Source organism: Rattus norvegicus, chromosome 3 (assembly GCF_036323735.1).
Source record: "Rattus norvegicus strain BN/NHsdMcwi chromosome 3, GRCr8, whole genome shotgun sequence".
In the NCBI taxonomy this organism is placed as follows: Eukaryota; Metazoa; Chordata; class Mammalia; order Rodentia; family Muridae; genus Rattus; species Rattus norvegicus.
The window spans coordinates 46,515,198-46,540,911 of record NC_086021.1 but is presented as its reverse complement, the minus strand read 5'-3'; the positions used below and the strand labels follow the sequence as shown (position 1 = coordinate 46,540,911).

The 25,714-nt window shown below is 35.7% G+C and overlaps 1 protein-coding gene across 6 annotated transcripts in view; it reads left to right on the top strand.

Annotated features, from left to right (window-relative positions):
- Positions 1-25,714, top strand: part of Lrp1b (LDL receptor related protein 1B) — a 2,121,147-nt gene that overhangs the window by 584,236 nt on the left and 1,511,197 nt on the right. The gene's annotated exons all lie outside the window — the stretch shown is intronic.

The following is a 25,714-nucleotide window of genomic DNA, read 5'->3' as shown; positions in this document are numbered from 1 at the left end:
GGGCTTCAGATGAAAGAAGGGAAGATAAAAACGTAGTAGAAAATATATTCTAATTGCATTTGCATTCAACCTCCTGGGGTGGAGTCAATAAATTAATCCCTCCAGAGTACACTGTGGATAAAAGCACCCAGATACATGAAGCCAGACAAGGAAACAAAACAGCTTTCCTCATGTTTCCAGTTGTAGCTTTCTGCAATGCTTCTGAGGGAAGTCATGGCCTAATCTATCTTAAGTCTGTGCCACTCAGTTGAGACAATCTTGTTTTTAAAGAAAAAAGTGTGCACACCTTCTTCAAATAGGATGCGGACTCACTACTAGGATTCATTATTGCTTCAAACTTGTGAGTTTCTGTTTCTGTCTCCTGAACGTTGGGCCTACACAACACCTGTCTTTGAAACTGTGAATTCTTCTTCTTCCTTTTTTAATAATTTTATTTTTCTTGGATATTTTGTGAATTTACATTTCAAATGTTATCCCCCTTCCCTCCTCTCCCATACCCCATCCCCTCCCCTGCTTCTATGAGGATGCTTAAATTCCCAATCACTCCAAACTCAACTCCCTGGAATTACCCTATAATTGGTAAACAAGCCTTCACAGGACCTAGGTCTTTTTCTCCCATTGAAGCTGAACAATGCCATCCTCTGCCACATATGTGGCTGGAGTCATGGGTCCCACTATGTGTACTCATTGGTTGGTGGTTTAGTCCCTGGAAGCTCTGGTGGTGTCTGGTTGGTTGACATTGTTGTTCTTCCTATGGTGTTGTAAACCCCTTCAGTTCCTTCAGTCATTTCTCTAACTCTTTCATTGGGGTCCCCCTGTTCAGTCCAAAGGTTAGCTGCAACCATCCTCATCTGTATCAGTAGGGTTTTGGCAGAGCCTCTCAGGAGACACCTATATCAGGCTCTTGTCAGAAGAACTTCTTGGCATCAGCAATAGTGACTGGATTTTGTGGCTGCATATGGTATGGATCCCCAGGTGGAGCAGTCTCGGATGACCTTTTCTTAAGTCCCTGCTCCACTCTTTGCCCCTGTACTTCCTCCCATGTGTAGTCTGTTCTCCCTTCTAAGAAGGAATGAAGTATCCATATTTTAGTCTTCCTTCTTCTTGGGCTTCTTATGATCTGTGAATTTTTCTTAGATATTCCAAGCTTTTGAGCTAATATCCACTTCTCAGTGAGTGCATACCATTTGTGTTCTTTTATGATTGGGTAACCTTCAGCAGAGTCATGAATACAGAAAATGTGCTACATTTACACAATGAAATGCTACTCAGGTATTGAAAACAATGACTACACGGATTTCTTTCTTAGACAAATAGGTAGAACTAGAAACAGTGAATTCTTGAACTCATGATATCCAGCATCAGAATAAAACTCTCAAACTCAATTGATAATGAATGTATAAATGAAAGTTAGGATAATTTGATTTCTCTTATACTAGACATAGACACTAATGCTGTTGCTTCTGGGCAACAAACATTGATCAGTAGAAACACTGAACTCCATACGGCCCAAACAATATACATGATTGTATATAACGAGATGCTCATTTTAAGTGGTTAATTTTTCCTTAGCCACCCATGCTTTTTTCCTAACCTTTAGTAATATTCTTGCAACCACATTTTATTATTTTTCAGATGTATTTATTTTAATTCTATGTATATGATTGTTTTGCTTGTATGTGTGTAAGCATACCTACCACCTCATGCCTCTTTCCAATGGAGACAACAAGGAGCCATCTAATTTCTCAAAACTGGAGTTCCACATGGTTATGAACCACCATCATGTGGCTTTCTGTCTGCCAGAGCAAGACTTCCTAGCCAGTACACCATCTCTACAACTTCATTATTTTTCTTGCTTTTTACAAATTACATTTATGTGTTCACAGATTCATGTCTGGAGATGCATCATATGTTGCACAGAACAGCTGCAGAGTTTAAAGAACAATTGGGGGGTCTCTTATCTGTCTGCTACCATGCTTGTCTGCGATTGCAGTAAGGTCATCAAGCTTGGGGACATGTATATTTCCTTTGGAACACATTTGAAGTCCATGTTTTATATGTTATTAGTACCAAGTTTTTTTTTATTACCTTCAAGAAGAAATCTCTTCTCCCTTTCTTTTAACCTCCTTACATACCCCAAGTTACAGGCATTTTCTGCTCTGTTTGGTGAACTGATCCATCTCTTCTTCAGTTGAACCATTTCACACACACACACACACACACACACACACACACACACACACACACACACACACTTGCATCTTCCATTGCTAATGTCCTGTCTGAAAGAATATATTCTATATATAAGATAGTTACACATTAAAACAACTGACATAAAGTTTCACCACAAATAAAATATGTTAAAACCATAGCAGTATCAAAAACTTCCATCATCTCGACTCAAATCCAAATGATTTCTATCCTACATATGTTCTAATTCAATCCTTAAGTGCCTTTGCTCTTGCCCATAAGTAACCTATTACTTGTTAGGAATAAAAGCTATCTTAGATGAAATCATGTAACTTGCCCGTCTCTCTTCTGGTTCACTTTTCTTTCCAAAATTTATTCCTTTAACTTTTTTTCTTTGTTATATGGTTTGCCATGTATTGCCTTAGAAATATTTTGCTTATTTCTTTTAGAATAACAGTTGAAAACATTCTTCTAATAGACTCTTCATCAGAAACTATGTAACACATCTTTCTTGTGTACAAAATAAGTAATTACTAGTTTATCTAGTTTACACACACACACACACACACACACACACACACACACACACTAATGGACAACATCCTAGGTTTCCTATTCTGCTATATTCAACATTAATGACTAACTTATTCCTTGTAAATCCAGATTTTCCTTATATATAGAGTCTATGTATTGATGTTTAATTCCTGAATTCACCTTACTATGTGAATGTTTCACGTTTGAAATCTATTGTTTCTCTTTCCTATTTAGTGCTGTTTTTCCTTGTGTGTACTACTTATGTCACTGCCATTTTTTCCTGTCCTCCTCTTCATTGTTCATAAAGTTTCTATTAATCGTTTGAGAATTCCACACAGTGTATGAGTCACCTCCATCTCCTCCCAGATTCGTCTCATTTCCCTGCTCACCCAACATTATTTTTTTCTCTTCCTGCTAAATCCAGTTTGTGCTGGATAACTGGTCCTGAGCATGGGTCTGTCCTAGAATATAGTTGAAGTCAAACAAAGAGTCATACAATGGAATACAACATTAAGGGTAACTGGCTTACCTTGTCTCAGGAGCAATCAAATGCCAATAGCTTTTCAGTACGAGGTGGAACATCATACACACCTTTGTTCCTCCATGCTGGAATCCTATCTGGCTTTGGCTTGTCTTATGTTTGCTGTTACATTTGTTGTGAATTGATATGTGCCTTGTGTCAGAGAAACACTATAATCTTCAATGTGTCTACCAGCCCTATATCATACAATCTTTCTACTCCCTTTTCCACATAGATCACTGAGCATTGACGAGAGGGGAGAAGTAGACATCCGATTTAGGATTGAGTTTTCAGAATTCTTATTTTCTTGGTGTTATTTGATATCTACTGAAGACGCTTCTCTGATAAGACTTTCACAATGTACTGATATATGGTAGAGCAGTGAGTCATTTGAGTCTTTTTATCAGTATGCCCATTCAGCAGAATAATACTACGAGATTTTTCTCTATGCAATATGACATATCTATGTAGATAAAAATGTGGTTTCTTGGTCTTACAACACCCCTGTTACTTTTGCACCAGTGGGAATAAAGTAACATGTAATTTATTATTATTGTTTATGTGATTCATAGCTGGGTTAAATTCATGATTGGTTTTCTTCTCTACTAGATGCATAACATCTTCAGGCATTATGAAATCTAGCCAGTAGGGATTAAACTCCTGGCTGAGTCCCAGTCTGATTACTCCATGTTCTCTGACTCAAATATGTGATGTCTTCAGCAGTAAAGTCTTACTATCAAGTTATTACCGTAAAACATTAGTGCTGGGATAGCCTGTAATATTTGGGAGATATATGTCACACCTGACCCCAAAAGTAGCAACCCACTCCTGGTATTTGGTTTATTTGGTAAAACATAGCATCTGTTTGAGATAGTGTCCCTCCTTATTGAGATAACATCATTAAAATTCCATACATGGATATTTGTACAGCGGCAGACTTCCACATAACTTTAACAGAGGTATTTAGTATTAGAGATAGGCAATACCACCTCCCCATTTTGGCTTCTACACTGTCTTCCCATTCTCCACCCCTATTTCATTTGGGTCCATTTTTCTCTTTTTTTTATAATACCACATTTTCCTTTCTTTGAGATATTCCCTCCTCCTCCATGTAACCTGAACAGTTACCTTACCTCTGATGGCGTTACACGGAAACATACATATATATATATATATATATATATATATATATATATATATATAATGCTTAAAATAGCATCTACGCATGAGAGAAAATACACGGACCTCTCTTTCTGAGTCTGAGTTACCTTGTTCAGTACGACTTTTTCCAATTCTATCTTTCTATCTGCAATCTTTATCATTTATCTTAAAAGTGCAATAAAATCCCATTGTGCAAATATACCACAATTTCATTATGCATGGATCAGTTAATATCTAGGATGTTTCCATTTCATGGCTATTGTAACTAGAGCATTAATGGACATGGATGAACAAGTGCCTATATTATTTAGCCTATCTTAAGTATATCCCAAAGTACTATAACTGGACCTTGTGGGAATTCTATTTTCATCATTTCGAAGAACTGTTGCATTGATTTTACTAACTATACTATGGACCCAAATTCTGACTATACTACTTCATGCTCTCGGCATCAGTAAGTGTTATCTCTGTTTCCTCACTAGTAACTTTTTCTCTTTTTCCTTTATTTCCTTATTTTTTCTTATGATGATGATGATGATGATGATGATGATGATGATGATGACGACGACGATGACAACGACCATTCTGACTATAGTAAAATGAAATGCCAAATAATTTTAATTTGTATTCCCCTAAAGTCAAAGATGTGGATCATTTTGTGTTTCTTAGCCATTTAAATTATGTTTTGTGTTTCTTTGTTTTTGTTGTTTTGTTTTGAGAACTCTTTGCTTAGTTCCATGCCCAATTTTTTAAACTGAATGTTTTACTTGATATTCAGTGCTTTCGGTTCTTTACGTAATACAGATAATAATCTTCTACAGGTACATGATTTAAAGATATTTTCCAATTCTTAAGGATACCTTTTTTCAGAAAATGATGTTATTTATCAACATTTCAGATTTTTGTTTTTCCATTTGTAAATTGTTTTTATTGCCTGTGTTCTTAGGGTCCTGCTGAACAGATTTTTTTTTTGCTGTGCCCATAAGTTCAAGTAAAGTTCTTCCTTTTTCTCTCTATCATATTCAGAGCACCAGTTATTAAAGTATGTGATGCAGTTAGAGTTGAGTCTAGTGCAGGGTAAGAGATGAGAATCTATTTTCATTCTTATATATAAAGATAATCACTTTGAACACTATCATTTGTTAAAGTGCTCTATTTCTTTATTGTATATTTTTAGCACCTTCTTCAAATGCAGTGTATCCATAGATGCTTATAATTATATCTAGATCTTCAATTGTATTCAATTTTTCAATTTACCAATGTATTTGTTGTGATGCCAGTACCATGCAATGTTATAAGAAATGGTGTAACCTTAAAATATCCTCTTGGATATGGGCAGGAGGGGGAGAGAGGAAGGAGGAAGGATAGGATGGGGAGCAGACAGGAAGTAGGGGGGCAGACAGGGAGTAGGGGGGAAGACAGGGAGTGGGAAGAAGAATGGACCATGAAAAAGGTTTAAAGTATAAAAATTTTAAAAAGTTTTTTTTTAATTTAAGACTGTTTTAGCTATCCCGAGGTTTGTTTTATTTTTTATTTTTTTAAATTTTCCTCCCTTTGGAGTTTTAATTATAGAGAATAATATAAAGTACTCTGTTACTTTTCCCATAGTACTTTTGCCTATGCAAAAGGAAGAATATCTAATGCGGCAGTGCACAATTAACATAGTTTTATTTGAACAAATAATGCTCTGTATACTGATTACTAGGTGATATTTACAATTAGAGCTGCTACAGCTTTACAGATATCATTTTGCTGGTTATCGGAAGAATTACTGGACAGGAACAGGTATAGTATAAGTAAAAATTAGTGGTTATGTTTAATTTGTTTGTAATTTTATGTATTTATTTTTATTGGATATTTTTTATTTACATTCCAAATATTATTCCCTTTCCCAGGTTCCTGGCCATAAGCCCTATCCCTATTCACCTCCCCTTCTTCTATAAGGGTGTTCTCCCTCTCCAACAATTCAGAATTACAGGCTACCATCACCCTGACATTCCCCTGCACTGGGGGGTGGTGGTGGTGGTGTCCAACCTTGGCAGGACCAACGGCTTCTCCTACCATTGGTGTCCAACAAGAACATACTATGCTACATGTGCAGCTGGAGCTCAGGATCAGTCCATGTGTAGTCTTTGAGTAGTGGTTTAATCCCTGGGAGTTCTAGTTGGTTGATATTGTTGTTCTTATGGGGTTGCAAGACCTTTCAGCTCCTTCGATCCTTTCTCTAATTCTTCCAACAAGGACCCCATTCTCACTTCAATGGTTTGCTGCCAGAATTGCCTTTGTATTTGTCATACTCTGAATAAGGCTCCCAGAAGACAGGAACATCAGGCTCCTGTCATCACATACTTCTTGGTTTCAAAGATATTAATGAGTTTTGTTGGCTATATACATATTGGTTGTCTCCCCAGGTATGGCAGGCTCTGAATGGCCATTCCTTCATTCTCTGCTCCAAACTTTGTCTCCATATCCCCTCCTATGAATATTTGTGTCCTCCCTTTTTTTATTTTATTTTTATTTATTAACTTGAGTATTTCTTATTTACATTTTGAATGTTATTCCCTTTCCCGGTTACTGGGCAAACATCTCCCTAATCCCTCCTCCTCCCCTTCTTTATGGGTGTTCCCCTTCCCACCCTTCCCCCATTGCTGCCCTCCCCCCAACAATCACGTTCACTGGGAGTTCAGTCTTAGCAGGACCAAGGGCTTCCCCTTCCACTGGTGATCTTACTAGGACATTCATTGCTACCTATGAGGTTGGAGTCCAGGGTCAGTTCATATATAGTCTTTAGGTAGTGGCTTAGTCCCTGGAAGCTCTAGTTGCTTGGCATTGTTGTTCATAAGGGGTCTCGAGCCCCTTCAAGCTCTTCCAGTTCTTTCTCTGATTCCTTCAACGGGGGTCCTATTCTCAGTTCAGTGGTTTGCTGCTGGCATTCACCTCTGTGTTTGCTGTATTCTGGCTGTGTCTGTCAGGAGAGATCTACATCCGGCTCCTGTCAGCCTGCACTTCTTTGCTTCATCCATATTGTCTAATTGGGTGGCTGTATATGTATGGGCCACATGTGAGGCTGGCTCTGAATGGGTGTTCCTTCTGTCTCTGTTTTAATCTTTGCCTCTCTATTCCCTGCCAAGGGTATTCTTGTTACCCTTTTAAAGAAGGAGTGAAGCATTCACATTTTGATCATCTGTCTTGAGTTTCATGTGTTCTATGCATCTAGGGTAATTCAAGCATTTGGGCTAATAGCCACTTATCAATGAGTGCATACCATGTATGTCTTTCTGTGATTGTGTTAGCTCACTCAGGATGATATTTTCCAGTTCCAACCATTTGCCCACGAATTTCATAAAGTCATTATTTTTGATAGCTGAGTAATATTCCATTGTGTAGATGTACCACATTTTCTGTATCCATTCCTCTGTTGAAGGGCATCTGTGTTCTTTCCAGCTTCTGGCTATTATAAATAAGGCTGCTATGAACATAGTGGAGCACGTGTCTTTTTTTATATGTTGGGACATCTTTTGGGTATATGCCCAAGAGAGGTATAGCTGGATTCTCAGGTTTCTGAGGAACCTCCAGACTGATTTTCAGAATGGTTGTACCAGTCTGCAATCCCACCAACAGTGGAGGAGTGTTCCTCTTTCTCTGCATCCTCGCCAGCATCTGCTGTCACCTGAGTTTTTGATCTTAGCCATTCTCACTGGTGTGAGGTGAAATCTCAGGGTTGTTTTGATTTGCATTTCCCTTATGACTAAACATGTTGAACATTTCTTTAGGTGTTTCTCAGCCATTCGGCATTCCTCAGCTGTGAATTCTTTGTTTACCTCTGAACCACATTTTTTAATAGGGTTATTTGTTTCCCTGCGGTCTAACTTCTTGAATTCTTTGTATATTTTGGATATAGGGCCTCTATCTGTTGTAGGATTGGTAAAGATCTTTTCTCAATCTGTTGGTTGCCGTTTTGTCCTAACCACAGTGTCCTTTGCCTTACAGAAGCTTTGCAGTTTTATGAGATCCCATTTGTCCATTCTTGATCTTAGAGCATAAGCCATTGGTGTTTTGTTCAGGAAATTTTTTCCAGTGCCCATGTGTTCGAGATGCTGCCCTAGTTTTTCTTCTATTAGCTTGAGTGTATCTGGTTTGATGTGGAGGTCTTTGATCCACTTGGACTTAAGCTTTGTACAGGGTGATAAGCATGGATCGATTTGCATTCTTCTACATGTTGACCTCCAGTTGAACCAGCACCATTTGCTGAAAATGCTATCTTTTTGCCATTGAATGGTTTTGGAAATATCCATACTTGGTCATCCTTCTTGAGCTTCATGTGGTCTGTGGATTGTATCTTGGGTAATTCAAGCTTTTGGACTAATATCCACTTATCAGTGAGTGCATATCATATGTGATTTTTTTGTGATTGGGTTTCCTTACTCAGGATCATATTTTCTAATTCAATCCATTTGCCTATGAATTTCATGAAGTCATTGGTTTTGATAGCTGAGTAGTACTCCATTGTGTAGGTGTACCACATTTTCTGTATCCATTCCTCTGCTGTGGGCATCTGGGTTCTTTCCAGCTACTGGCTATCATACATAATAGTGCTGTGAACATAGTGGAACATGTGATTTTGTTATATGTTGGGGCATCTTTTGAGTATATGCACAGGAGAGGTATAGCTGGGTCCTTGGTCAGTACAATGTCCAATTATCTGAGAAACCTCCAGACTGATTTCTAGAGTGGTTGTACCAGCATGCAATCCCACCAACAATGAAGGAGTGTTCCTCTTTCAATCCCACCAACAATGAAGGTGTGTTCCTCTTTCTCCAAATCCTCGCAGGTATGTGTTGTCTCCTGGGTTTTTTTTTTGTTTGTTTGTTTGTTTGTTTGTTTGTTTGCCATTCTGATTGGTGTGAGTGGAGTCTCAGGGTTGTTTGGATTTGCATTCCGCTGATGACAGATAATGTTGATTACTTCTTTAGGTACTTCTCAGCCATTCAATATTCCTCCACTGGGAATTCTTTGTTTACATCTGTACCCCATTTTTAATAATAGGGTTATTTGGTTCTCTGGAGTCTAACTTCTTGAGTTCTTTGTATATTTTGGATATTAGCCCTCTATCAGATGTAGGATAGTTAAAGAGCTTTCCCAATCAGTTGGTTGCCATTTTGTCCTAATGACAGTGTCCTTTGCCTTACAGCAGCTTTGCAGTTTTCTGAGGTCCCATTGGTCGATTCTTGATCTTATAGCATAAGCCATAGATGTTCTGTTAAGGAAATTTTCCCTAGTGCCCATGTGTTTGAGGCTCTTTACCACTTTTTCTTCTACTAGTTTGAGTATATCTGGTTTGATGTGAGGTCCTTGATCCACTTGGACTTAAGCTTTGCACAGGGCAATAAAAATGTTTGATTTGCATTTTTCTACATGCTGACCTCCGGTTGAACCAGCACCATATGTTGAAAGTGCTATCTTTTTTCCATTGAATGGTTTTAGCTCCTTTGTCAAAGATCAAGTGACCATAGGTGTGTGGGTTCATTTCTGGGTCTTCAGTTCTATTCTACTGATCTACCTGCCTGTCTCTGTACCAATACCATACAGTTTTTATTACAATTGCTCTGTAACACTGCTTGAGGTCAGGGATGGTGATTCTCCCAGTCCTTTTATTATTGAGGATAGTTTTCACTATCCTGTGTTTTTTGTTATTCTAAATGAATTTGCAAATTGCTCTATCTAAATCTATGAAGAAATGAGTTGGAATTTTGATGGGGATTATATTAAATCTGTAGATTGCTTTTGGAAAAATGGCCATTTTTACTCTATTAATCCTGAAAAATCATAGGCATGGAATATCTTTACATCTTCTTCAATTTCTCTCTTCAGAGACTTGAAGTTCTTGTCATATAGATCTTTCACTTGCTTCTTTACAGTCACACCCAGGTATTTTATGGTTTATTTTTGGAGGGAGGGCTATGGCAAAGTGTGCCCATTCCTAATTTCTTTCTCAGCCTGTTTATCCTTTGAATAGAGGAAGGCTACTGATTTGTTTGAGTTAATTTTATACCTAGCAACTTGCTGAAGTTGTTTATCATTAGTGTGGTGATACTTTTGGGGTCACTTAAGTATATCATTATATCATCTGCAAATAGTGATTTTTTGACTTCTTCCTTTCCAATTTGTATCCCTTTGATCTCCTTTCATTGTCTAATTGCTCTGACTAAGACTTTGAGTACTATATTGTATAAGTAGGGCGAGAGTGGGCAGCCTTGTCTAGTCCCTGATTTTAGTGGAATTACTTGAAGTTTCTCTCCATTTAATTTGATGTTGGCTACTGGCTTGTTGTATATTTCTTTTACTATATTTAGGTATGGGCCTTGAATTCCTGATATTTCCAAGACTTATCATAAAGGGATGTTGAATTTTGTCAAATGCTTTCTCAGCGTCTAATGAAATTATCATGTGGCTTTTTTCTTTGAGTTTGTTTACATAGTGGATTACGTTGATGATTTCCATATATTGAAGCATCCCTGCATCCCTGGGATGAAGCCTATTTATCATCATGGATGACTGTTTTGATGTGTTCTTGTTTTCTTTTGAGAAAATTTTATTGAGTATTTTTGTGTTTACATTCATAAGGGAAATTGATCTGAAGTTTTCTTTCTTTGTTGGATCTTTGTGTGGTTTGGGAATAAGCATAATTGTGGCTTCATTGAAGTAATTCGTTAGGGCTCTGTTTCTATTTTGTTAATAGTTTGGACAGTATTGGTATGAAGTTTTCTATGAAGGTTTGATAGAATTCTGCACTAAACCCATCTGTTCCTGGGCTTTTTTTGGTTGGGAGTCTTTTAATAACTGCTTAATTTCTATATGACATTTATGATTATTTTTACTTTTACAGTCATTATGTTGAAACTGTTAGTTGATTTTTGTAGAATGGTTATTTTTATAGTATTAATCATACCATTCTATGATCATGAGAGATTATCCATTTTCTAGTATCTTCCTAAACTTCTTTTTTTTAGTGCCTTAAAGTTTTATTATTTAAATCTTTCATTTTCTTAGATTTAATCTAATAAAAGGTGTTATTTTAAGGCTATTGTAAATGGTACTGTTTTTCTAATTTCTTCATTGATACGTTTCTTGCTTTATAAACAGGAAAAGCTATGAACTTTGTCAAATTTGAATTCTGCCATTTTGCTAAAAGAATTTACTGACTGTCCAAGTTTTTCTCATAGAATGCTTAGTATCTTTTACATATAAAATCATATCTTCAAATAAGGTACTTTAAATGTGTGGTTTTCTATTTATAACAACTTGATTTTCTTTCTTTGCCTTAGCTCTATTTAAAAATTCAAATGCTATATTGAGTTGGAACAGAAAGAGTATTTTCTTTACTTTTTCTTGATATTAGTGGAAATGGTTGGTATTTCTCTTCTTTTAGAATGATGGTGTCTGTGGTCTCCTTATAATTTGTCTACGTTGATATGTTTTATTCCTACTAAAGTTGTGTCTCTAATCTCTGTAAGACTTTTTCATGATGTATAATAGTTTTTTCAAATATTCATTTTGTATCTAACGAGATGAACATGTGGCTTACTTTTATTTTGTTTTTGTCACAGATTATGTTTATTTTAATATATATATATATGTATATATACATATATATATATATATATATATATATATATATATATATATACTTGTTGAACCACCTCTGTATCTCTGAGTTTAAATCAATTTGATCATGGTGGAAGAACTTTTTAATTTGTTTTGCAAGTATAATACTGGAAAAATTTTATTCCAAAGTTAATCAGTGATATTATTCTGTTTTTTTTCACTTTTGTTGCATCTTTGCTTTTAGTGTTTGGTTTCCTGTTCACTGTTTTCCTAAAAGGAATTTAAAAATATTTCTCCAGATTCCATTTGACAGAACAATTGAAGAGCTATTGCTAGTGACTCTTCTTTGAAGGGGTCTGATTGAAATCTGTGCTGAATTTATCTAGTCTCAGGCTGTTTTGTTATTTGGGAGAGTTTTCATTACTGCATATAACTCTTTGGATACTATGAGTCTATTTAAATTAATTACTTCATCTTTGTTTAAGTGGTCTGTATGCATTTAGAAATTCATCTACTTCTAAGGTTTTCAGTTTTGAGAAAAACAGATTTTAAAGTATGATTTTATCAGAATTATGAATAAATTTCCATGAAAAGTGTAATAAGCAATCTACACAACAAAATACTTAAGGTTTAGCAAATGGTAAATACTGTGCGGTAGAATAGCGCCACATCAAGTGGGGAGCAAAATTTAGGGGAGTTGCTTAACTGACATTTTTCTTGACAATATCAATCAACTATTTGATATGGCAAAGAAATTCCTTAAGTCAGGTACAAAAATTATTCACCAAATGATTTATACATTTTTAGGTTCCTCAAAAGAAAGACACCTCTTAGCCTCTGGTATTTTCTGTACCACATTGCCTCATAAGTCCTTCAATGGAACTCCTCATCTGGGCTAGATTTAATTGGCATTTTTCTACTTTACAGCAATATTTTTTATTATTTTATATAGCATAGCATTTACTTTAGACATGTCTTTCTATATATAGCATATATTCTTCATTAAATATACTATTTGGATGATCAAATCTTGTATCTACTCATATTCATATCCAATTAAAAGGCTATTACCAGGCACTAATAAACAAATGAATTTAGAAACTAATTCTAAAATATCTATTCATTTTTCTTAATATTTTATATAAGAAATAATATAATATTTTAAAAACTATCACACATTTAATTATATAATATTTTGGTAGCAAGGAACTCAATTATGGCTTGTTTCATTTTGTTTTGTTTAGCTTATTTTTTTGCTCAAATTCAGAGCTAAGGGGAAAGACGTTCAAAATATATTGGAAGTATTGTGTCACTGCAATGTTTATCTATTAGCACTGTAAGAGAGGAAGAACAGGAGGATTTGTGAAATGTGAAAAAAATTGACAAGTTATAGTTTCAGTATTAGACTAAGCCATGAACTGTTTAAACAAAGACATTAAACTTTTCAGAAAGACTTGGTGTATATATTCAGGGGAGTAAGGAACAGTCAGGTTATTATGAGGAGGTGAAATTGGTAATGCAGAAGGGTAATAAATGGAACTGTTCACAGAGATAAGCTGCTTGTATTTCCAAGATCCACATCTTGCTTGACTTTCTGTCCTGAGGCATAAGTTGTCCTAGTTTGCTGTATAAACTATTAAATTAATTTGGAGCCTAGCTAAACCAACACAGAGAGATAAAATAAGCCCAAACCATTCTGGTTCTTTTTAAATGCTAATCTACTTGACAGAATGTTCCAGGCTTGTGAAAGTTGGCTCAAGCTATTGTCTATATAATTTTTATGTTAATAGATTTAATGTAATAGGGAACTTGATTTCAGGATATAATACCACATATCACGGTATCACACCTATTCTACATCACAATGATTCCTCTGTGGTTCCACCCAATGAAAACTATAGTATTTCTTGTATGATTTAATATATTTCATCAAAAACATTTAAAGATAAGCCTAGTTGTTCTTTATTCAACATCTCCATGGTCATTAACTAATAGGTAAACTTCTCCTAACCCAGAAATACAGGGTAAGTCATAGTTGAAGTAGTCAACACTTCCTCAGAAAGCTATAGCTGAAACAAATGTATCAAAAGATAAGTTTGATAGGTGAGAAATGAAATGGGCACTCCATATTCTAGACACCAAGGACTTCTCTTTAGTCCATGGGATAATGATTCTCAGCAAAACATAGGCACAGCCTCTGATAATGCCTTCTATTCAAGTATCTTAGTGTCCGCGACTATGCTTATTAAATGCTTTTCCTTGAGAGAGTTGATGTGTTTTCTATAAAAGTTCCTAACCAAAAGGTATTTTGCTTTTTATGGATATCTTCTTTAATGCCTACAATCTATTGAACTTGTGATGATTGCTTCAACTGCAAATATCTTTCCCCTTTGCTCCTTCCCCTTAAAGAATAATCCTCCATCAGTGTGCTAAAACATAAACAGATTTTCTTCTGAATTTAGGCCTAAATTCCTTGTAGTCCACTGATCCAACCCATCTAAGTGAGCCCAGAAAGGATTGGCTGAATTATTACGTAAATTCCCTTTGGAAAAGTTGAATTAGAAGCACTGTCTACAGGATATATACTTTGCATGAGTGTTGCAGAAAACCCACAAGCCTAGTAAATTGGAAAAGCAATCCAGAGGCTTAGCAATTTAAGTCCTAATGCAGAGATAAGATTGCTTTTAAAAAGCCTCACACCCTCTTGCCAGCGCACTTTTGTTTATTCTTATTCAGGTTGCCTTGGGGAAAGGAAAGTGAAGTCAATGTTATTTCACATAAGGGCACTGTAATGCTTGATATATTAAACATCTTCAAGTGGCTGGGATACTTAGGTAGCTAATTTACTGTATGGTGGATGCAGTTTCTGGTAGTTTCCTTAGATTCTCTTTATGTCTTTTTATTTATTATTATTTTTGCAAGTCTCAAGTGTCAAAAGAGTAAATCCTAACAGCCACTGAAACTAAGAAAAACAGTTCTGTAATAAGGAGAATTTAACTTGAGTCAAAATACAGATGTAGGTTCATGATTTTGATCCTGGAAAATATATTCAATTTGGTTTTTGAGTTTATATATTGTATACTAACTACAGAAATTGGACTAAACCATATTGCTCTAATCGGGAAGTTTCTCTATATTTACATATTAAATTAAGTGCTTTAGTATTATTATAAAACACTACATTTATTGAGCTAAAAACTTATTTTTCAAATGAACTTGTTATTAAATCTGGAAAGGGTTATTTAATATAATTGTCCCCATTTCTAACTATTTTATATTCATCATAGCTTTTAGGTTTTATGTGTTAGACATGGTGATGAGAGTGTTTAATCACAACACTTGGAAATGGAAAGAAGGAGCAAGGTTACCTTTAGTTACACAGTTAAGTTCAAGGCTACTGGAAACTATAGGAGATGTCAAGAAACAAAACAACAATCAAAAGGTTAGCTATTTTCTACTTACAATGTTTAAAGTATCACTAAGGACATAATAATAATATTACTTGTATGAAACCAACCTGATTCAGTTTAATTTTTGATATCAAAACAACATACTTCCTAAAACTAAAATAGATGCGTAACATCACCTTAATATTGAATTGTGAGCATAAAAAGGCATTTAAAAAGCAATCGTATGGGGCTGGAGAGATGGCTCAGCGGTTAAGAGCACTGACTGCTCTTCCTGAGGTTCTGAGTTCAAATCCCAGCAACCACATGGTGGCTCACAACCATCTGTAATGAGCTCTGATACCTTCTTCTGGTGTGTCTGAAGACAGCTATAGTGTACTTATACATAAAATAAATAAATAAATATTTAAAAAGCAATTGTACATCTTGCTGCACAAAGTTAGATCATTCTCATGGGACTTGGTAACATGGTAGACATTTTTCAAACTGGCATAAAATGGCTCGTCAATTTTCTTCATCACTTTCCTTAGGATTATGTGCTTGCTTTCTCACTTTGGATGAGTATTTATATAGGTATGGTAACTGGTTACTATTCTTAGTCATTGATCTAAGCTGGTTTATAAAAATCTAAAGTGTGAATACAACCAAGTTTTGTGTCTCGGATTAATTATTTAAGCAACTTTCTTGGAAACCGTTCGCCATTTTTTTTTAAAGTGCAACATCTTTGAAGTTGCAACGTAAAGAGAGTGGACCAACCATGAAGCATAGCATGTGCAAAATCATCACTTAAAAGTAACTGGGGACACTGCAATATTAATACTTACATTAATAAACTTCAAGATGTTTCCATTTTTTAAACTCAAACTGAGTATTTGTCTTTTTTCTTGTTTATTATGAGTAATAAATTCAGTAGAATTTAGTAGCAAATTTAGCAGCAAAGCAGAGACAAGTGTTATTCAGTTCTTTCTGCGTAGAGCAAAATGAAATATCTCTATCAGTTATTTGTATTTTCACACTGAAATTCACTGAGTATTGAAACTGATTTAAAAGAGCCTAACATTACACTGACTTTCATGTTGCTGTCTTATATGGATGCTCACTCCCTGTCTTATACGGACGCTCACTCCCTGTGTCTCAGGTTGTTGACCTATTTAGAGTTTGAAGTTATTACAGATTGTGTGAATTCATTTGTGCATAAGGTTAGTCTAGAGTCAAGTGTGACTTCAGTTGACTTACTTCTTACTTTCATTACATTATCCATGCTTTAATTTGGCCTCCGTAGCCATGATATAATATGACAAATTGTTCTGAACGTAAAAGCACAAGGTTAGCTTACACTATATGAATGTACTTAAGTATGACTATCCTCGTCTTCCAACTTTACAATGCAGCGTGTTTGTGGTACAAACCAAAGCTCCTTCTATATGGGACAAAAGATACTAACTATGGTTTAATTTTTATTTTCTGTAGGGGAGAATATCTACTTTACATTCTATTAGTGCTAATAGATGGTGTTGAAGAAAAGTCCTTGAGTGGTCTTTACAAAGACAATATTTCCAATTATGTTTCTTGAGAAGTACATTCTCCGATTTTTGTTTCCTCTTGATTATATTCAAAAGGAGAAATCCAATGTCAAATTACACAGAAGGCAACTCGCTAGCAAAGCTTGCATTTAGGTTACAAAGAGCATCTGATTCTAGGAAGAAAGAGACCTTCACTGGATGTACTTTCCCTCTTTCCTCTGGGCTTTTTATGTCCATTACCAACATGCAGTAGGTGGCTAAAATAGCCTGAAGGAGAACTTGAGCCATGGTCATAACACATAAGAAGCAGAACTGCTGCTATGAGCTAGTTCTCTTATAGTCATACTTATATCTTAGAGGAGAAGTGGGTTTTATATGGTCTTCAACATGACCATGGAGGTGGACTGTACAGGAAATGATTGTGCATTGAAGTTAGGGTTGCTACAATTGCTCATTAGTCAGCCCCACTGAGAGTGATACGCTTCTGCACTGCAGCTGGTGGTGAATCAGGCATACTGAAATGAGACTTCCATGTAGAATAGCTACCCTTGAGTCACTTGTGTTCCTGAAATAACCCCAGTATACCCACTGATTCTACAAACTATATACTTGGACAGAATGCTTTGGTCTTGAACACTGGTGCTTTACTCTCCAAACTGCCTCCTGTCTCATGACTAAACCTTAAGTCTTCCCAGAAAAAGTAACACAACAATGAGCAGTCATCAGTCGCTCCCAAGGTTGACAATGTTTATCAGATTTGGCAGAAGCTCGGCTTTCCAGACTCCTGGTTTATTTTGATTTTCTTCTATCACAATTATGGGGATACAATGGTCCAGTGAAAATCTGTTACTATGTTTATGTCTGTGGCTGAATAATACCCGTGTTCTCTTTCTATAACCATGTTGTTAGGCTTTGATGTGCTAACTAACCATTTGCAGGATTCTCTTACATATTAATTATGTTAAAGTCAAGGCTGCAACAGTGACATGCTCCAAATATTTAATGACTCAAATAAAATAAAAATGTATTTCTTTCTCATAACTGTGTAGTGAAAAGCAACTATCTATAGGCAGTGGGCTTATTTCACAAGGTTATCTAGGCTCCATCTTCTTGTGGCTAGTTTTCTTAGGATATTTGGATCAGTTGAATACAATCTTAACACTCCTACTGACTGAGGGGGCAAGTATGTGACTTAGGTCTATTTATTCAAGAGCTAATGTTCTTTTTTAAATTCTACACTTTTGCTCATCTTAAAATAGAGAAAGTACAAAGGTCTTCATACCCACAGAGTTGTCTATAAAGAATAGAAATGTAGCTACTCTCTTTCGACATGGGCAAAACTGGGAGCCATCACCTTCTTTGTCACCTACAGACCTAATGCACAGCAGTCTTATTCAGGACACTGGAAAATAGAAATTGTGGTAACTACTTGCATGGACTATTCTAGTACATTGTTTTCCCTCATGTATTCTCAAACTATTTTGGGGGAAGAGAAAGAAGATTTGAATGCATGTATATCATTGACATTGGCACAGCCATGTTTATGACCAATACTTTTAGACACCTTGGGCATTAACCAAAGCTCATTTGGCACCAGGTCAGTCTCAGATGAATGGCAGTGCCATCTGATGATCAGAGTGCAAAAGTTCATTGTGTGTGCAAAACCTAGCAACCACAGCTTCCTCGTCAAGGATCACTACAGCCTATGACTGCTTGCCTTCTGAGAGTCACCATAGAGACTAGCCTCTCTCTCTGTCCTGTCACTAACAAACACAAGGATATTACTTGTTGTTGTACAATTGGTACCATTCTATCAGCCTACAACCTCCATGACCTTTTCCTGCATTTCACAACTGTTCTACGTGGAGTTCCAGGACCAGCTCTGCTGGATGCATGACTATTGCTTCTGCTCTGGTGTATCAATACCCCTACTCTCTTGCATAAATATTATAAAGCCTGGGCTTCTAACAAAATGTTTATTATTTTGTGTTTTTATTCTCTCTCTCTCTCTCTCTCTCTCTCTCTCTGTGTGTGTGTGTGTGTGTGTGTGTGTGTGTGTGTGTGTGTGTATGTGTGTGTGTGTGTAGCATCTTTTAGTCTTAAAGCCATCCAGACATTTTGCTGAGATCGAAATTATGGTCTCTAACACAGGGAAATCAAAGAATGAATGGAATCTTCTATGTATCAGTACTTTTCAGTGATTTATTTTTGTATAAACTGTGCATTTGTTAAACAATGTTATCAGGAAATAGAGTGGCTCACAAACAAGTCTAATATTAGAATGGAATTGTTCATGAAAACAAGTGGAAGAAAGGAGTGATGTCATAAGAAGATGTTGATGAGCACAAAGCAACACATAACTTACTTAGTAAACTAGATCTATGACAGTGCAGGAGAGGTCACCATGTTTGCTGGAGTAGGGGAGAGTGAGAGAAAGGAGAAGAGATTTCCTGTTATTGTCTTTTATAAACTCCTAGATCATTTGGATATTCTATGAGCATAAAGTGTATTCATCCTATCTTAGAATATTAATAATAACAAGATAATAGTAAAAAGGTAAGAAGCCTCAGTAATTGATCATGCGAGAAAGAAGGTATGTATTAAAATAGCTTTGTCAACCACAGCTTTCTGAAAATTACCAAGACAGCAATTCACTTTTCTTGCTTCTTGTGTGTTCTTCATTTTTTAAAATTTTTTTAAAGATTCTTTTCTACTTTGTGTCTGAGCTTCTATGTGTGGGATGCATAAGAAGCTACACACACACACACACACACACACACACACACACACACTCACACATACACACACACACACACACACACACACACACACACACACACACACACACACTGAACAGAAAGTTATGGCAACATCATTTAGGTATCAACTTCAGTTAGTCCATGGACTATAACTTCTGGATTATTAAAAATAAGACTGGGGCTGGAGAGATGGCTCAGCCATTAAAGGCTAGGCTCACAATCAAAAATATAAAAATAAGACTGGAGGAAATTATTTTTTGGATAGCACAAACATACCTTTCATAAAAAGCTAAATAAATGCAGGACTAAAGCTATGAATTGACATTTCACCCATTCTCAATCTTTTGGTTTTGTTTATTGAACAGACTCTTCCTCTGTCACCTACTTATACTAGAACTTACCATAAAGGCTATACAACTCATGGATGATGATCTATGCCTGCCTCAGCTTCCTGAGTCCTGAGATTTCAGCTTTGAACCACCACACCAATGCTTACCTAGCTTTAAATCTAACAGTCTAAGTCGATTAATTCTCTGAGCGTTTCTTTTAATTTCATATGTACTTAATTAAATTTTAAAGTCCCATTTCTCTCTAATAAGGTACTTTCTATCATACTTTTTAACATAGCTATTAATAAAACCCCTGGATGAAATCTTTGAAATGATGTTTGGAAATCACAAAGATATCACTGAGTTACTACAAAGTATTCTGTATCTTGCACATAAGGATCTTACTACGTTTTCTTTTTTTAAATAAACTCTCATTTTTTCAAACCACAAACATTCAACGATTCAAACACTGACAGCAGTTAAACTACACTAACAGTAGATGCTATTTTTCTAAATTCTGTCTAGCAAATGAATAATGTCTCAAAGATGCTTGCCAAAATAGCATTACTGTGAGTTTAGCTCCTGCCCTGTCTTGGGGAGCTGCTGGCAAGTATTTGAATGTCAGTGGTTTAATGGCAGCATATCCTACCATGAAAGTTCTGCTAATTGTCTCAATGTTCACCTAATGTAAGCCTGGCCGTGAGCACATAAGCCTATTTGTGGTAATCCCAATTGGACTCCAAGAATTAATATCAATGGATTGCATTAAAATATCAGAGGTACATACTCCCAATGACCATCATCACTAATAATTATTATGACAGACATTAATTCAGATGAAGATGTGGATAAGCTATTACAGTCTAGAAACTGTAGTTGTTCTAAAAATGCTGAAGGTAGAATGGTTTCATACAACAAAATAAACCAACAGCATTAGGACAGCCAGTCTCACTAGCCTTTCCAAGATAGCGCAGCATACATAAGTTTATGATAGTCTGTGTGGTATAGAGTTCTTGACTGGCCAGATGCCTTGTGGCTACTGATTACCATAAGACTCTGCAGAAAGTTTTAATGTAGATTTTTACAATTATTCTAATTTTACAAAATATAAGGGTGATTTTCCTAACATGTTTAATCCAGATTAGACAAGTTTACCCCTTTTGACTGTAGAGATCCTGAGTAGTAAAGCATTGTAAACTCTGCTTCACAAAGAATTTAACTACATGAAATTTCATGTTCAGTCATTCATTCCATTAGGGCTTATTGACTACATAAATGACTGCTTCTATTTCTTTGGCCTTCACATATTGTCTTAAGTCTTCAGTCCCAGAGAGAGCACTGCAGAAATTGTTCTTAGTACAAAGTAAATGCTCAGTAAACATTGATTAGATTTTTTTTTTGAGACAAGGTTTCTCTGTGCAGCACTGGCTGTCCTGGGACTCACTCTGTAGACCAGGCTGACACCAAACACAGAGATCCACAGCCTGTTTCCAGAGTACTGGACCATCATCTTATGGCTAATTTTTTTACCTATTTGGTTTGTTATCTTTTTGTAGAATTGCAGCCAAACTGTTTGTAGAATTCACATAAAAGACCTCATAATTCTGAGTATTTATGGACTTCCTCTGCTCATTCTGATTTTTTCCTCCTCCTCTTCTCCTCCTCCTCCTCCTCCTCCTCCTCCTCCTCCTTGTCGTCGTCGTCTTCCTCTTCCTCCTTCTCCTTCTCCTCCTCCTCTTCTTCCTCTTCCTCCTCGTCGTCTTCTTCTTCCTCCTTCTTCTTCTTTTTTATATTCCTCCAGGAAGCCTCTGTGTTATTCTGTCACAGGCTCAGGATTTATAGGATCCATTTTAGTTACCAGCTATCACTATACACCCACTGAGTCAGAGCAGAGCCCAAAAGTTATATGCTCTTGAAGACTTCACCTAGTGCAACTTCACCCATGACTATTCTTTTTTAATTTTATTTTTATTATTATTTTACATTTCAAATGTTCTCCCCTTTCTTGATTTTCCCTTCAGAAACCCCCTATCCCATCATCCCCCCTGCTTTTATGAGGGTGCCATCTTCTGTTACATATGCGGCTGGAGCCATGAGTCGCTCCATGTGTACTCTTTGGTTGGTTAGTCCCTGGGAGCTCTGGGGGAGGTCTCATTGGTTAATATTGTTGTTCTTTCTATGGATTGCAAACCTCTTCATCTTCCAGTAGTTCTTTTCTTGTGTTATAAAAGAATAGTGATATTGTTTGCTTGTTTATGTATTTCTCCTGCATTAAACTGTTAGGTGAGAATGATATGTGTATGGTTGTTCTGATCAAGGACAATGCTCATTTCTAAATGCCATAGTGCTAATCAGAACTTGAATATCTGAGCATATTGTCTTTTGGGGCTTTGAGTCCTGGTTCTGGAAGATTCACTGCCAATAGATGGTGCTATTAGGTTACAAACTTTTTGAGAATAAAACTTAAATGTAGTTCAGACTTAAGTGAGCTTTACATTCAGTCAAGGTATCGATGGGACACAGATCACTAAGTCGCCTCCTCTAAGAAGTCTCTTTTGAGTTATGAGTTGGGCACAGACATTTGGATTTCAAGCAGCACACAGGTGAAGGATTCTTCACCAGTAATTTAGACAATTATTCATTAGTAATTTGAAACACTAACACTTTATAAATGAAAACTTACTTATTCATTACAGTCATTTTGTATACATTAAAACATGTTAAGCATTTTAACAATATTTATAAATGATTGCTACTCATAAAATTATAGAAAATCAGGGACATTCCAATTACATAATTAATACATTTTAAAATCATTCCAACATGCAGTATCCTTGATAAAGACCACATTATCTTTATGGGTAATTTCTCTATAATATTTATTTGATATACTTTTTTGGTATTTTTAGTGGTGAGAAAGCACTTCTTTTTTTTAAAAGATTTATTTTATTTATTATATATAAGTACACTGTAGCTGTCTTCAGATACACCAGAAGAGAGCATCAGATCTCTTTACAGATGGTTGTGAGCCACCATGTGGTTGCTGGGAATTGAACTCATGACCTCTGGAAGAGCAGTCGGGTGCTCTTAACCACTGAGCCATCTCTCCAGCCCCAAGAAAGCACTTCTTAATGCCTCATCCCTTTCCTCAAGAGAAATTGCGAACTGACTTCTGGTTTCATCTAGAAGTATTCATTTTGAACACATGTACAGCTCCTTGTGTGTGTGCGCGCGCACGTGTGTGTGTTTCACTGTTAATATTTAATACCTTAAAGCTGCAGCCTTGCCAGGTAGACATTTGCTATGGCTCACATTGTGAGAGCGGTATTCCGCATGGTAGGGAAGGCCTAGTGTCAAGAGAGGCTAAAAGCTGTTGTGCATAGTAGAGCCTTACTAGCCCCATGTCCACATGTGTTCCCTCTAAGGTTGGTGCCATGGTACAGAGTCCTTTTTATCAGTGCAAAATAGGAAAATGTCATGAGAGTTTTCAGGAAACTTTTATCTGTCAACTAAATAGACTGAAATCCTAGATCATATTTTCCTATGCTACCCATACATACAATTCAGTAAGGTAGTTTATTGCCTATTGTATAATTGAAAGAAGCTGTAACTAAGAGAAAGTAATTATATGTCAGCCTTGTAATCTTTGCTATGCTACAGAGAGAGTGGCCATCAAGTGTTAATGGATCAACAACCACAAACTAGAAAACTTGTAGGAGAAAACATTGGTGGCTTGCAATTAGTCTAAAAAGATAGCCTTTATTCATCCCTGTGGTAACTTCTACAATAATTGCATTAATCCCTAATACCATATTTGATGCCTACAAACTAATTTTTTTTTTTTTTTTTTTGGAGCTGGGGACCGAACCCAGGGCCTTGCGCTTCCTAGGTAAGCGCTCTACCACTGAGCTAAATCCCCAGCCCCTACAAACTAATTTTTAAAATTGACAAAGACTACAGTGGATTGACTTAAAAAATATTTCTTTTCAGTAGTCACATTATGAGGATGAATTATTGGAACACCCAGACACTATGCTATGTTAGTCCTTTGTGCTACATGAATAAGTACTTGGGAATTAAGTAAGTGTTATGTTACAGTAGTAACACTTCATAGCACCAATACAAGATTTATGTAGAGTTTAGGGAAATAAAAAAGTCATTTTTCTTCTTTGATCAAATTAGTTTTCTTGATAGCAATGATATTGTATTTCTCAGAGAAACAAGAATTGGGAACCAGTTTATTTTGACACAAGTTTCTAATGAATTACTGATATTTGCATTAAAAAAGAAATAGAATTTAGTATTAAATATCACAACATAATTAGACTTAAATGTATTACAAAATATGTTTGGAGCCAGCTTGGTGCCGGCAGTCAATAATGAACTAATTCAAGAAGAGAATTATGTATTCTTCAAATAATTTTATTTTTATATGAAGAAATTAATTCCATAATATAAATACTTAATATGTCTGAACTAATTGGCCTATGTAATATAATGTAATATTTTTCATTTTTATGTAATGTTGATATTAGGACCAATCAATCTTCATTTAAAATAGTTGCTAGTTCACATGGTAGTTTTACATATGTTCTGATTCTTTCAATAGGGGAAGATTAGTAATGTTTAGGGTATAGGGGTACCTTAAAGTAAAGGATTACTTTCAAAATATTTTTGTGCTACTGCCAGCTCTAAGCAGTATAAAGTTGAGATTTGAATATATTCTAGTAAAAAATGAAAATTTTCTTCCCTTCATTTTGAAAACAATATTTGACTAACAAATATTTTATTTTGTTGGAGTGCTGAGAAATTTCCATGCAGCAGATTAAGATAATTTGCTTACATGATGCAATTTTATATAAATGAATTATTTGCTAGAATCTATGATGTATAATCACAGACTAAATTTATTCCTAAAAGTCTTCTTGGATTTTATTTATATAGTGTTAAGAATCACATTCTCAAACACTCTACTTCTGCATTATTCTCATATTTTAATTTTTCATATGTGGCAATCTATTGATGTATTTTCTACATTGGTCTTGAACTAACTCTGTAGGATCAGCAAGCTTTGGATCTGTGATCCTCCCACTTCAATCTTAGGAGAAGACATCAGGCATAGTAAAGAAAGTTCTTGCTACAATTTTGCAAGATCACTGGAATATCAGTTAATGATTGGAATCCATGCCTGTGATGCACTTTAATACTTGACCCCCTCTATGGTTTTCAATATGGCTAAATTAAGAGTGGGCTTACATAAGGCATTCAAGAAATTCCAAAATGAATTTACTTGTCCTTGACCATTTGTTAGTGGACAAAAATGAGATAATAAGAAAAAAAATCAGTTTTTTAAAACATTTTCTTCCTATTATTTATTAAAGTAACATGCAAACATTAAAAATATTTCAAGTGCTCAAACCAAAGCTTCTATGTTAAAATGGTTTCTATGCTCTTGACTCGGAGGTAAGCTAATAAGAAGTGAACTCTCAGGACAGAAGTCTCATAGGCAGCCATGGTAAAGCATATATTGTCAGTAATAAAATTAACTTGCTTGGTTTCTATTCTATTCAAAGCTGAACATTTGTGTGCATTTTGTGTATGACAATACCAATATTTTTATGTAAGGGAATGTTGGTATTACCATTTTGAAACTCTTTAACAGTAGATGTCATAGCTATCACTAAGA